Source organism: Oncorhynchus mykiss, chromosome 9 (assembly GCF_013265735.2).
Source record: "Oncorhynchus mykiss isolate Arlee chromosome 9, USDA_OmykA_1.1, whole genome shotgun sequence".
Classification (NCBI taxonomy): domain Eukaryota; kingdom Metazoa; phylum Chordata; class Actinopteri; order Salmoniformes; family Salmonidae; genus Oncorhynchus; species Oncorhynchus mykiss.
The window spans coordinates 8352000-8365990 of NC_048573.1; the positions used below are offsets into that span (position 1 = coordinate 8352000).

Here is a 13991-nt window from a genome sequence, read left to right on the forward strand (position 1 = left end):
TAAACTTCAGTTAGTGCTAAATACGGCTGCTAGAATCCTGACTAGAACCCAAAAAAATTATCATATTACTCCAGTGCTAGCCTCTCTACACTGGCTTCCTGTCAAAGCTAGGGCTGATTTCAAGGTTTTACTGCTAACCTACAAAGCATTACATGGGCTTGCTCCTACCTATCTCTCTGATTTGGTCCTGCCGTATATACCTACACGTACGCTACGGTCACAAGACGCAGGCCTCCTAATTGTCCCTAGAATTTCTAAGCAAACAGCTGGAGGCAGGGCTTTCTCCTATAGAGCTCCATTTTTATGGAACGGTCTGCCTACCCATGTCAGAGACGCAGACTCGGTCTCAACCTTTAAGTCTTTACTGAAGACTCATCTCTTCAGTGGGTCATATGATTGAGTGTAGTCTGGCCCAGGAGTGGGAAGGTGAACGGAAAGGCTCTGGAGCAACGAACCGCCCTTGCTGTCTCTGCCTGGCCGGTTCCCCTCTTTCTCAGCCTTGTCTCAGGATGGTAAGTTGGTGGTTGAAGATATCCCTCTAGTGGTGTGGGGGCTGTGCTTTGGCAAAGTGGGTGGGGTTATATCCTTCCTGTTTGGCCCTGTCTGGGGCTGTCCTCGGATGGGGCCACAGTGTCTCCTGACCCCTCCTGTCTCAGCCTCCAGTATTTATGCTGCAGTAGTTTATGTGTCGGGGGGCTAGGGTCAGTTTGTTATATCTGGAGTACTTCTCCTGTCCTATTCGGTGTCCTGTGTGAATCTAAGTGTGCGTTCTCTAATTCTCTCCTTCTCTCTTTCTTTCTCTCTCTCGGAGGACCTGAGCCCTAGGACCATGCCCCAGGAATACCTGACATGATGACTCTTTGCTGTCCCCAGTCCACCTGACCGTGCTGCTGCTCCAGTTTCAACTGTTCTGCCTTATTATTATTCGACCATGCTGGTCATTTATGAACATCTTGGTCATGATCTGTTATAATCTCCACCCGGCACAGCCAGAAGAGGACTGGCCACCCCACATAGCCTGGTTCCTCTCTATGTTTCTTCCTAGGTTTTGGCCTTTCTAGGGAGTTTTTCCTAGCCACCGTGCTTCTACACCTGCATTGCTTGCTGTTTGGAGTTTTAGGCTGGGTTTCTGTACAGCACTTTGAGATATCAGCTGATGTACGAAGGGCTATATAAAATAAATTTGATTTGATTTAGAAAGAAAAACAAAGGTTGTCACTCATTAGTTACCACAGCCACACAGTTAACCACACCTGTTTCTACTTCTTAAACTCAAATTTTTAAACATAACCCTAACCCCACCGTTAACCTATTACCTAATCCTAATTTTAAATTAAGACCAAAAAAGCCATTTTGGTTCTCGTTTATTTTTACGATATAGCCAATTTTGACTTTGTTATTGTTGTAACTAGTGACAACGCAAAACAAAACTGCATTTTCTTCTTCCGTTTGTGTCATGTTAATCTATATTTAAAAAAACACAGTGCCCCCTGGTGGACGGAGTTCTACTACACGCTACAGACCAGTGGTAATATTTTTATTTTATTTAACTAGGCAAGTCATTTAAGAACAAATTCTTATGAAAGCCTAGGAACAGTGGGTTAACTGCCTTGTTCAGGGGCAGAACGGCAGATTTGTACCTTGTCAGCCCGGGGATTTGAACTAGCATTGAACTAGCAACCTTTCAGTTACTATGAAATGACTCATATGGAATCATGTCGTAACCTAAGAAGTGTTAAATACATCTAAATATGTTTTATATTTGAGATTCTTCAAAGTAGCCACCCTTTTCCTTTGATGACAGCATTGCACACTCACTCAGGCATTCGCCTGTCATCACCCTGGGAGACATTCCAAAACAAACGATCAAGAATTCCTCTTATACAGTGCCTTGCGAAAGTATTCGGCCCCCTTGAACTTTGCAACCTTTTGCCACATTTCAGGCTTCAAACATAAAGATATAAAACTGTATTTTTTTGTGAAGAATCAACAACAAGTGGGACACAATCATGAAGTGGAACGACATTTATTGGATATTTCAAACTTTTTTAACAAATCAAAAACTGAAAAATTGGGCGTGCAAAATTATTCAGCCCCCTTAAGTTAATACTTTGTAGCGCCACCTTTTGCTGCGATTACAGCCGTAAGTCGCTTGGGGTATGTCTCTATCAGTTTTGCACATCGAGAGACTGAAAATTTTTCCCATTCCTCCTTGCAAAACAGCTCGAGCTCAGTGAGGTTGGATGGAGAGCATTTGTGAACAGCAGTTTTCAGTTCTTTCCACAGATTCTCGATTGGATTCAGGTCTGGACTTTGACTTGGCCATTCTAACACCTGGATATGTTTATTTTTTAACCATTCCATTGTAGATTTTGCTTTATGTTTTGGATCATTGTCTTGTTGGAAGACAAATCTCCGTCCCAGTCTCAGGTCTTTTGCAGACTCCATCAGGTTTTCTTCCAGAATGGTCCTTTATTTGGCTCCATCCATCTTCCCATCAATTTTAACCATCTTCCCTGTCCCTGCTGAAGAAAAGCAGGCCCAAACAATGATGCTGCCACCACCATGTTTGACAGTGGGGATGGTGTGTTCAGCTGTGTTGCTTTTACGCCAAACATAACGTTTTGCATTGTTGCCAAAAAGTTCCATTTTGGTTTCATCTGACCAGAGCACCTTCTTCCACATGTTTGGTGTGTCTCCCAGGTGGCTTGTGGCAAACTTTAAACGCCACTTTTTATGGATATCTTTAAGAAATGGCTTTCTTCTTGCCACTCTTCCATAAAGGCCAGATTAGTGCAATATACAACTGATTGTTGTCCTATGGACAGAGTCTCCCACCTCAGCTGTAGATCTCTGCAGTTCATCCAGAGTGATCATGGGCCTCTTGGCTGCATCTCTGATCAGTCTTCTCCTTGTATGAGCTGAAAGTTTAGAGGGACGGCCAGGTCTTGGTAGATTTGCAGTGGTCTGATACTCCTTCCATTTCAATATTATTGCTTGCACAGTGCTCCTTGGGATGTTTAAAGCTTGGGAAATCTTTTTGTATCCAAATCCGGCTTTAAACTTCTTCACAACAGTATCTCGGACCTGCCTGGTGTGTTCCTTGTTCTTCATGATGCTCTCTGCGCTTTTAACGGACCTCTGAGACTATCACAGTGCAGGTGCATTTATACAGAGACTTGATTACACACAGGTGGATTGTATTTATCATCATTAGTCATTTAGGTCAACATTGGATCATTCAGAGATCCTCACTGAACTTCTGGAGAGAGTTTGCTGCACTGAAAGTAAAGGGGCTGAATAATTTTGCACTCCCAATTTTTCTGTTTTTGATTTGTTAAAAAAAGTTTGAAATATCCAATAAATGTCGTTCCACTTCATGATTGTGTCCCACTTGTTGTTGATTCTTCACAAAAAAATACAGTTTTATATCTTTATGTTTGAAGCCTGAAATGTGGCAAAAGTTTGCAAAGTTCAAGGGGGCCGAATACTTTCGCAAGGCACTGTAATGATGTGAAAATATCGACACTGAACCGCAGAGCTGCGATTTTCCTACAGTAGTGTTTGATCATTACCTCATCATTCAAATCAAACTTAATTTCAGAAAAATGTTTACATAACTTTCTCACATCCAATTATCTGAGAGCAACAGGAAGTTGCTCTGCTCACATCCTGCTTTTTTATTCCCATCTTCTGACAGAAGATCTTAGTTCAAATGTAATTTTCTTCCCTTTCAGTTTTCATCCTGTTTTCTTCCTTTGTGGATGTTTTTGACATGAGTCAGCAGGTTAATCTTCTGAGTGAAGCTCTTCCCACAGTCATCACAGATAAAAGGTTTATCTCGTGTGAGTCCGCTTATGCATGGTTAGATGTTCCTTGCGATTGAAGCTCTTCCCACAGTCACCACAGCTAAATGGTTTCTCTCCTGTGTGAGTCAGTTTATGCGCGGTTAGATGCTCCTTGCGATTGAAGCTCTTCCCACAGTGCCCACATGTAAAGGGTTTCTCTCCTGTGTGAGTACTCATGTGATTGGACAGATCTCCTTTGTATCTGAAGGTCTTTCCACAAACAGGGCAGGTGCAGGGTTTACCACCGTGACAGAGTCGGACATGGGCCTTCAGTTTACAGGTGGAGTTGTAGCGTTTCTTGCAGAAGCAGCTTTCACTTAGTCTCTTCTTGGGGAGAGTCACATGCCTCTGCAGGTCAGATTTCAGAGAAAAAGTTTCTCCACAGTCACGGCAGTGGTGAGTTCTTCTAGACGTGTTGCTGGGTTTGGAACAGTGTTTCACCAATGGTGAGTTGAGATCCATTGGTGGGCTGCTGTCAAGTTCTACTGGGTCACTGCTTATGGCTGAACCGTGGCTGGAGGCATTGTTTTGATTATCTGGAGGGTAACAGGGAATGTCCAGACCCTTTAGATGGGTCACAGTGCCAAAATGTTTCAGATCCCGAAGTGGGTCCTCCAGATCACGTTCACGTTTCACACAGGAAAGAGTGAATATAAACTTTATGATATCAGGCTCAACCCCTTGAAGCTGCTCTTCCCCCTGATTGGTCCTAAATTCCTCCTGTTCCTCTTCAATCTGTGTGGTCTCTGGGTCCTTCTGCCCCAGACTGGGGCTCCACTCCTGCTCACAGTGCTGCTGCTCAGGGGGAACCTCCTCTTCAGGGACAGAGAGCTGCAGGGAGTCTGGAGGGAAGGAGAGGAGGAGCAGAGGTTATCTATATAGAGACTTTAGATATCAGGGTTGTGGTCAACTTGAATTTATAAACCAGTAAATTCAAGACTAGGTAAACTATAATACCAAAAAGCTATAATCTATGTTCAATTACTTCTCAATAAATTGTAGAGAAGAAGCTATTTATTAGTAATGTTTTTCCATTTTCTTATTAAAACATAACATTAATTTAAAACATTTTATTAAACAAATATCAACAAACAAAAGAGGATTAGTCACATGCAAACAAACTATTTACATTGCCAGGAATCCTAAACAAACAAAAGAGGATTAGTCACATGCAAACAAACTATTTACATTGCCAGGAATCCTAAACAAACAAAAGAGGATTAGTCACATGCAAACATAAACTATTTACATTGCCAGGAATCCTAAACAAACAAATCGTATTCATTAATAATACAAGTTTTAATTGCCTTTTCGTTTTTCATTTTAGTTAAAGTAGTGCCATAATGTTTAAATTAATTTATAAAGTGAAAAAAAGTTAGGTTTTGAATTAGACCATTTGCAAACATGAAATTTACCTAGTATCATTAGCAGTTGAATTAAATATACTACATCTTTATCTATGTCAGAATTTCTGAAATAAATCATATCAAAACCATTAAATAGTACAACCGGCCCTATTTTTTTTGTAACAAAATTCTGTATGTCAATCCAAAAACATTCTACTATAAATACAGGCAAAAAATAAATGCAAAATGGTCTCCTCCATTTCACAGAAATCACATTTATAGTCAATATTCAGCTTGAATCATTCCAAAACATGTTTAACAGGATAAATTCTATGTAACATGTTAAATTAAACTTCCTTTACCTTGTTACTGATACAATATTTGTTAGCAATTTTCCATGCTTTCGCCCATTGTATATCACCATAGATATTTGACCAAAATAATCTTGCTGAGGGAATTGTAGTATCAAACATTATTCCTAATCTGTTAATTTCTACATTTATATTTGATGGTAATATTGCCAATGAATATATTTTCATGTAAATCTATGTTACTTACATCAACCACAGAGGAATTTAAAAGAGGTACAACCCCCCTTGGAATCGCATCAAAAACAATTGCATATTCTTTCAAAGCAGTTACGAAAAAAGGCTTATTTAAAAAAAATCGTATATATCTTTGTTGTTCCATATAAAGTATCTGTGAGGGGAAAAATTGTGTTTATATGCTAACATCCAAGCTAAAATGTCCTGTTTATGGAATTTGGCCAACTTTACTGGGATTTTATCAACATCAAAATTACATCGAAGCAACAAAAAAACAACAACAGTCAAATAAATACTTAGGGAAGACATTCCAAATACTGTTCTGGTTCTTAATATACTTTTAAAATAAATTGGATTCTGAAGTATTATTTAGAGTATTGAAATCTAAAACCTCAAGACCTCCTTGTTCTTGGGTATTAGTGAGGCTTGTTCCTCCAAATAAAATTATACAGAATCTTATCTAAGTCCTTTACAATTTTAGGGCATAATTCAAGTGATAACGAGACATAAACCGATCTTGTTATGGTGCGTGAATGAGGACCCAAAAGCGAATTAACAAACAGAGTACTTTAATGACGAACATACGTGGGCTCAGATGGACAGGTAGATTCCGACAGGACAGGACAAGGTTGCAGCACACACGATGATAGTCTGGTTCAGGCATGAGACACACAAACAAACAAACAAGAATCCGACAAGGACAGGAGCAGAAACAGAGACAGATATAGGGACCTAATCAGAGGGAAAAAGGGAACAGGTGGGGAACGGGGTGACGAGGTAGTTAGGAGGAGACAGGGCACAGCTGGGGAAAAGAGGGGGAGAAAAGGTAACATAACAACGACCAGCAGAGGGAGACAGGGTGAAGGGAAAGGACAGAGACAAGACAACATGACAGTACATGACAGTACCCCCCCACTCACCGAGCGCCTCCTGGCGCACTCGAGGAGGAAACCTGGCGGCAACGGAGGAAATCATCAATCAGCGCACGGTCCAGCACGTCCCGAGAGGGAACCCAACTCCTCTCCTCAGGACCGTACCCCTCCCAGTCAACTAGGTACTGATGACCACGGCCCCGAGGACGCATGTCCAAGATTTTACGGACCCTGTAGATAGGTGCGCCCTCGACAAGGATGGGGGGGGGGGGGGGGAAGACGAGCGGGGGCGCGAAGAGCGGGCTTAACACAGGAGACATGGAAGACCGGGTGGACGCGACGAAGATATCGCGGAAGAAGAAGTCGCACTGCGACAGGATTAATGACCTGAGAGATACGGAATGGACCAATGAACCGCGGGGTCAACTTGCGAGAAGCCGTCTTAAGGGGAAGGTTCTGAGTGGAGAGCCAAACTCTCTGACCGCGACAATATCTAGGGCTCTTCGTTCTACGCTTATTAGCAGCTCTCACAGTCTGCGCCCTATAACGGCAAAGTGCAGACCTGACCCTCTTCCAGGTGCGCTCGCAACGTTGGACAAAAGCCTGAGCGGAGGGGACGCTGGACTCGGCGAACTGAGATGAGAACAACGGAGGCTGGTACCCGAGGCTACTCTGAAAAGGAGATAGCCCGGTCGCAGACGAAGGAAGCGAGTTGTGGGCGTATTCTGCCCAGGGGAGCTGTTCTGACCAAGACGCAGGGTTGCGAAAAGAAAGACTGCGTAAGATGCGACCAATAGTCTGATTGGCCCGTTCTGCTTGACCGTTAGACTGGGGGTGAAAGCCGGAAGAGAGACTGACGGAAGCCCCAATCAAACGGCAAAACTCCCTCCAAAATTGAGACGTGAATTGCGGACCTCTGTCCGAAACGACGTCTGACGGAAGGCCATGAATTCTGAAAACATTCTAAATCAAATCAAATCAAATTTTATTTTATTTGTCACATACACATGGTTAGCAGATGTTAATGCGAGTGTAGCGAAATGCTTGTGCTTCTAGTTCCGACAATGCAGTAATAACAAGTAATCTAACTAACAATTCCAAAACTACTGTCTTGTACACAGTGTAAGGGGATAAAGAATATGTACATAAGGATATATGAATGAGTGATGGTACAGAGCAGCATAGGCAAGATACAGTAGATGGTATCGGGTACAGTATGTACAAATGAGATGAGTATGTAAACAAAGTGGCATAGTATAGTATAAAGTGGCTAGTGATACATGTATTACATAAGGATACCGTCGATGCTATAGAGTACAGTATATCCGTATGCGTATGAGATGAATAATGTAGGGTAAGTAACATTTATATAAGGTAGCATTGTTTAAAGTGGCTAGTGATATATTTACATCATTTCCCATCAATTCCCATTATTAAAGTGGCTGGAGTTGAGTCAGTGTCAGTGTGTTGGCAGCAGCCACTCAGTGTTAGTGGTGGCTGTTTAACAGTCTGATGGCCTTGAGATAGAAGCTGTTTTTCAGTCTCTCGGTCCCAGCTTTGATGCACCTGTACTGACCTCGCCTTCTGGATGATAGCGGGGTGAACAGGCAGTGGCTCGGGTGGTTGATGTCCTTGATGATCTTTATGGCCTTCCTGTGACATCGGGTGGTGTAGGTGTCCTGGAGGGCAGGTAGTTTGCCCCCGGTGATGCGTTGTGCAGACCTCACTACCCTCTGGAGAGCCTTACGGTTGAGGGCGGTGCAGTTGCCATACCAGGCGGTGATACAGCCCGCCAGGATGCTCTCGATTGTGCATCTGTAGAAGTTTGTGAGTGCTTTTGGTGACAAGCCGAATTTCTTCAGCCTCCTGAGGTTGAAGAGGCGCTGCTGCGCCTTCTTCACGATGCTGTCTGTGTGAGTGGACCAATTCAGTTTGTCTGTGATGTGTATGCCGAGGAACTTAAAACTTGCTACCCTCTCCACTACTGTTCCATCGATGTGGATAGGGGGGTGTTCCCTCTGCTGTTTCCTGAAGTCCACAATCATCTCCTTAGTTTTGTTGACGTTGAGTGTGAGGTTGTTTTCCTGACACCACACTCCGAGGGCCCTCACCTCCTCCCTGTAGGCCGTCTCATCGTTGTTGGTAATCAAGCCTACCACTGTTGTGTCGTCCGCAAACTTGATGATTGAGTTGGAGGCGTGCGTGGCCACGCAGTCGTGGGTGAACAGGGAGTACAGGAGAGGGCTCAGAACGCAACCTTGTGGGGCCCCAGTGTTGAGGATCAGCGGGGAGGAGATGTTGTTGCCTACCCTCACCACCTGGGGGCGGCCCGTCAGGAAGTCCAGTACCCAGTTGCACAGGGCGGGGTCGAGACCCAGGGTCTCGAGCTTGATGACGAGCTTGGAGGGTACTATGGTGTTGAATGCCGAGCTGTAGTCGATGAACAGCATTCTCACATAGGTATTCCTCTTGTCCAGATGGGTTAGGGCAGTGTGCAGTGTGGTTGAGATTGCATCGTCTGTGGACCTATTTGGGCGGTAAGCAAATTGGAGTGGGTCTAGGGTGTCAGGTAGGGTGGAGGTGATATGGTCCTTGACTAGTCTCTCAAAGCACTTCATGATGACGGATGTGAGTGCTACGGGGCGGTAGTCATTTAGCTCAGTTACCTTAGCTTTCTTGGGAACAGGAACAATGGTGGCCCTCTTGAAGCATGTGGGAACAGCAGACTGGTATAGGGATTGATTGAATATGTCCGTAAACACACCGGCCAGCTGGTCTGCGCATGCTCTGAGGGCGCGGCTGGGGATGCCATCTGGGCCTGCAGCCTTGCGAGGGTTAACACGTTTAAATGTCTTACTCACCTCGGCTGCAGTGAAGGAGAGACCGCATGTTTTCGTTGCAGGCCGTGTCAGTGGCACTGTCTTGTCCTCAAAGCGGGCAAAAAAGTTATTTAGTCTGCCTGGGAGCAAGACATCCTGGTCCGTGACTGGGCTGGGTTTCTTCCTGTAGTCCGTGATTGACTGTAGACCCTGCCACATGCCTCTTGTGTCTGAGCCGTTGAATTGAGATTCTACTTTGTCTCTGTACTGGCGCTTAGCTTGTTTGATAGCCTTGCGGAGGGAATAGCTGCACTGTTTGTATTCGGTCATGTTACCAGACACCTTGCCCTGATTAAAAGCAGTGGTTCGCGCTTTCAGTTTCACACGAATGCTGCCATCAATCCACGGTTTCTGGTTAGGGAATGTTTTAATCGTTGCTATGGGAACGACATCTTCAACGCACGTTCTAATGAACTCGCACACCGAATCAGCGTATTCGTCAATGTTGTTATCTGACGCAATACGAAACATCTCCCAGTCCACGTGATGGAAGCAGTCTTGGAGTGTGGAGTCAGCTTGGTCGGACCAGCGTTGGACAGACCTCAGCGTGGGAGCCTCTTGTTTTAGTTTCTGTCTGTAGGCAGGGATCAACAAAATGGAGTCGTGGTCAGCTTTTCCGAAAGGGGGGCGGGGCAGGGCCTTATATGCGTCGCGGAAGTTAGAGTAACAATGGTCCAAGGTCTTTCCTCCCCTGGTTGCGCAATCGATATGCTGATAAAATTTGGGGAGTCTTGTTTTCTCGATGATGATTTGTGCCGTCTCTTTAGCAGAAGGAAGCTTAGCAAGGGGAATGAAATGAGCCGCCTTAGAGAACCTATCGACAACCGTAAGAATAACAGTCTTCCCCGCTGACGAAGGCAGTCCGGTGACAAAATCTAAGGCGATGTGAGACCACGGTCGAGAGGGAATAGGAAGCGGCCTGAGACGGCCGGCAGGAGGAGAGTTACCGGACTTAGTCTGCGCGCAGACCGAACAAGCAGCCACGAAACGACGCGTGTCATGCTCCCGGGTGGGCCACCAGAAACGCTGGCGAATGGAAGCAAGCGTACCCCGAACGCCAGGGTGGCCGGCTAACTTGGCAGAGTGAGCCCACTGAAGAACGGCCAGACGAGTAGGAACGGGAACGAAAAGAAGGTTCCTAGGACAAGCGCGCGGCGACGGAGTTTGAGTGAGTGCTTGCTTTACCTGCCTCTCAATTCCCCAGACAGTCAACCCGACAACACGCCCCTCAGGGAGAATCCCCTCGGGATCAGTGGAGGCTACTGAAGAACTGAAGAGACGAGACAAAGCATCAGGCTTGGTGTTCTTAGAGCCCGGACGATAAGAAATCACGAACTCGAAACGAGCGAAAAACAGCGCCCAACGCGCCTGACGCGCATTAAGTCGTTTGGCAGAACGGATGTACTCAAGGTTCCTATGGTCAGTCCAAACGACAAAAGGAACGGTCGCCCCCTCCAACCACTGTCGCCATTCGCCTAGGGCTAACCGGATGGCGAGCAGTTCGCGGTTACCCACATCATAGTTACGTTCCGACGGCGACAGGCGATGAGAAAAATACGCGCATGGGTGGACCTTGTCGTCAGAGAGGGAGCGCTGAGAAAGGATGGCTCCCACTCCCACCTCTGACGCGTCAACCTCGACAACGAACTGTCTAGAGACGTCAGGTGTAACAAGGATAGGAGCGGATGTAAAACGATTCTTGAGGAGATCAAAAGCTCCCTGGGCGGAAACGGACCACTTAAAGCACGTCTTGACAGAAGTAAGGGCTGTGAGAGGAGCTGCCACCTGACCGAAATTACGGATGAAACGACGATAGAAGTTCGCGAAGCCGAGAAAGCGCTGCAGCTCGACGCGTGACTTAGGGACGGGCCAATCAATGACAGCTTGGACCTTAGCGGGATCCATCTTAATGCCTTCAGCGGAAATAACAGAACCGAGAAATGTGACGGAGGAGGCATGAAAAGTGCACTTCTCAGCCTTCACGAAAAGACAATTCTCTAAAAGGCGCTGGAGGACACGTCGAACGTGCTGAACATGAACCTGGAGTGACGGTGAAAAAATCAGGATATCGTCAAGGTAAACGAAAACAAAGATGTTCAGCATGTCTCTCAGGACATCATTGACTAATGCCTGAAAGACAGCTGGAGCGTTAGCGAGGCCGAAAGGAAGAACCCGGTATTCAAAGTGCCCTAACGGAGTGTTAAACGCCGTCTTCCACTCGTCCCCCTCCCTGATGCGCACGAGATGGTAAGCGTTACGAAGGTCCAACTTAGTGAAAAACCTGGCTCCCTGCAGGATCTCGAAGGCTGAAGACATAAGAGGAAGCGGATAACGATTCTTCACTGTTATGTCATTCAGCCCTCGATAATCTATGCAGGGGCGCAGAGACCCGTCCTTCTTCTTGACAAAAAAAAACCCCGCTCCGGCGGGAGAGGAGGAGGGGACTATGGTACCGGCGTCAAGAGCTACAGACAAAATAATCTTCGAGAGCCTTACGTTCGGGAGCCGACAGAGAGTATAGTCTACCCCGGGGGGGGGTGGTTCCCGGAAGGAGATCAATACTACAATCATACGACCGGTGTGGAGGAAGAGAGGTGGCCCTGGACCGACTGAACACCGTGCGCAGATCGTGATATTCCTCCGGCACCCCTGTCAAATCACCAGGCTCCTCCTGTGAAGAAGAGACAGAGGAAACAGGAGGGATAGCAGACATTAAACATTTCACATGACAAGAGACGTTCCAGGAGAGGATAGAATTACTAGACCAATTAATGGAAGGATTATGACAAACTAGCCAGGGATGGCCCAAAACAACAGGTGTAAAAGGTGAACGAAAAATTAAAAAAGAAATGGTTTCACTATGATTACCAGAAACAGTGAGGGTTAAAGGTAGCGTCTCACGCTGAATCCTGGGGAGAGGACTACCATCCAGGGCGAACAAGGCCGTGGGCTCCTTTAACTGTCTGAGAGGAATGTCATGTTCCCGAGCCCAGGTCTCGTCCATAAAACAGCCCTCCGCCCCAGAGTCTATTAAGGCACTGCAGGAAGCTGACGAACCGGTCCAGCGTAGATGGACCGACAAGGTAGTGCAGGATCTTGAAGGAGAGACAGGAGTAGTAGCGCTCACCAGTAGCCCTCCGCTTACTGACGAGCTCTGGCCTTTTACTGGACATGAAGTGGCAAAATGACCAGCGGAACCGCAATAGAGACAGAGGCGGTTGGTGATTCTCCGTTCCCTCTCCTTAGTCGAGATGCGGATACCTCCCAGCCGCATGGGCTCAGCACCCGAGCCGGCAGAGGAAGATGGTAGTGATGCGGAGAGGGAGGCGACGGAGAGCGCGAGCTCCTTTCCACGAGCTCGGTGACGAAGATCAACCCGTCGCTCAATGCGAATAGCGAGTTCAATCAAGGAATCCACGCTGGAAGGAACCTCCCGGGAGAGAATCTCATCCTTTACCTCTGCGCGGAAACCCTCCAGAAGACGAGCGAGCAAGGCCGGCTCGTTCCAGCCACTGGAGACAGCAAGAGTGCGAAACTCAATAGAGTAGTCTGTTATGGATCGATTGCCTTGACATAGGGAAGACAGGGCCCTGGAAGCCTCCTCCCCAAAAACAGATCGATCAAAAACCCGTATCATCTCCTCCTTAAAGTCTTGATACTGGTTAATACACTCAGCCCTTGCCTCCCAGATTGCCGTGCCCCACTCACGAGCCCGTCCAATAAGGAGAGATATGACGTAGGCGACACGAGCAGTGCTCCTGGAGTAAGTGTTGGGCTGGAGAGAAAACACAATATCACACTGGGTGAGGAACGAGCGGCATTCAGTGGGCTCCCCAGAGTAACACGGCGGGTTATTGATTCTGGGCTCCGGAGATTCGAAAGCCCTGGAAGTGGCCGGTGGATCGAGGCGGAGATGGTGAACCTGTTCTGTGAGGTTGGAGACTTGGGTGGCCAGGGTCTCAACGGCATGTCGAGCAGCAGACAATTCCTGCTTGTGTCTGCCTAGCATCGCTCCCTGGATCTCGACGGCTGAGTGGAGAGGATCCGAAGTCGCTGGGTCCATTCTTGGTCGGATTCTTCTGTTATGGTGCGTGAATGAGGACCCAAAAGCGAATTAACAAACAGAGTACTTTAATGACGAACATACGTGGGCTCAGATGGACAGGTAGATTCCGACAGGACAGGACAAGGTTGCAGCACACACGATGATAGTCTGGTTCAGGCATGAGACACACAAACAAACAAACAAGAATCCGACAAGGACAGGAGCAGAAACAGAGACAGATATAGGGACCTAATCAGAGGGAAAAAGGGAACAGGTGGGGAACGGGGTGACGAGGTAGTTAGGAGGAGACAGGGCACAGCTGGGGAAAAGAGGGGGAGAAAAGGTAACATAACAACGACCAGCAGAGGGAGACAGGGTGAAGGGAAAGGACAGAGACAAGACAACATGACAGTACATGACAGATCTGGATAACTCTTCAGCTTCGGACAATAAAAC

The 13991-nt window shown here is 46.5% G+C and overlaps 1 protein-coding gene across 2 annotated transcripts in view; it reads right to left on the reverse strand.

The window, feature by feature from the left end:
• Window positions 1-4581: 4581 nt before the first annotated feature.
• Window positions 4582-13991, reverse strand: part of LOC110531390 (zinc finger protein 250) — a 44088-nt gene continuing 34678 nt past the window's right edge. The window contains exon 2 of one of the 2 annotated variants that reach the window (XR_005053159.1): window positions 4582-4690. The gene's annotated coding sequence lies outside the window, so the exon portion shown is untranslated. The remainder of the gene's footprint in view (window positions 4691-13991) is intronic. The other variant, XR_005053160.1, reaches the window with a different exon arrangement.